Consider the following 628-nt stretch of genomic DNA (forward strand, 5'->3'; position numbering starts at 1 on the left):
GTTATAGGTGTTTCCATAAGGTTCACTCATGTAATTAACCTCTGCCATGGCAGGGTTTTCAGGATCATAAGCTTCTTCAGAAGCTGCCTCTCTAGTGCTGTTGGATGCATGTTGCAGTCCATTCAGATTTTGAGAGATCATGTTGACCTGTTGAGTCAACACTTTATTCTGTGCCAATATGGCATTCAGAGTATCAATTTCAAGAACTCCTTTCTTCTGAGGTATCCCATTATTCACGGAATTCCTCTCAGATATGTACATGAACTGGTTGTTTGCAACCATGTCAATGAGTTCTTGAGCCTCTTCAGGCGTTTTCTTCAGGTGAATAGATCCACCTGCAGAATGGTCCAATGACATTTTCGAAAATTCAGAGAGACCATAACAGAATATATCTAATATGGTCCATTCTGAAAACATGTCAGATGGACATCTTTTGGTCAGCTGCTTGTATCTTTCCCAAGCTTCATAGAGGGATTCACCATCTTTTTGTTTGAATGTTTGAACATCCACTCTCAACTTGCTCAGCTTTTGAGGAGGAAAGAATTTGTCCAAGAAGGCAGTGACCAGCTTATCCCAGGAGTCCAGGCTATCCTTAGGTTGTGAATTCAACCATATTCTAGCTCTGTCT

General features: G+C 41.1%; 1 non-coding gene across 1 annotated transcript; it reads left to right on the forward strand.

Annotated features, from left to right (window-relative positions):
- The first annotated feature begins 415 nt into the window (after positions 1-415).
- On the forward strand, positions 416-519 carry LOC127745895 (small nucleolar RNA R71). Its single transcript, XR_008007518.1, has one exon. It is a non-coding gene; the product is annotated as a small nucleolar RNA R71 (small nucleolar RNA).
- The last annotated feature ends 109 nt before the right edge of the window (positions 520-628 follow it).

The sequence above is a fragment of the Arachis duranensis genome, chromosome 3, assembly GCF_000817695.3.
Source record: "Arachis duranensis cultivar V14167 chromosome 3, aradu.V14167.gnm2.J7QH, whole genome shotgun sequence".
Lineage (NCBI taxonomy): Eukaryota > Viridiplantae > Streptophyta > Magnoliopsida > Fabales > Fabaceae > Arachis > Arachis duranensis.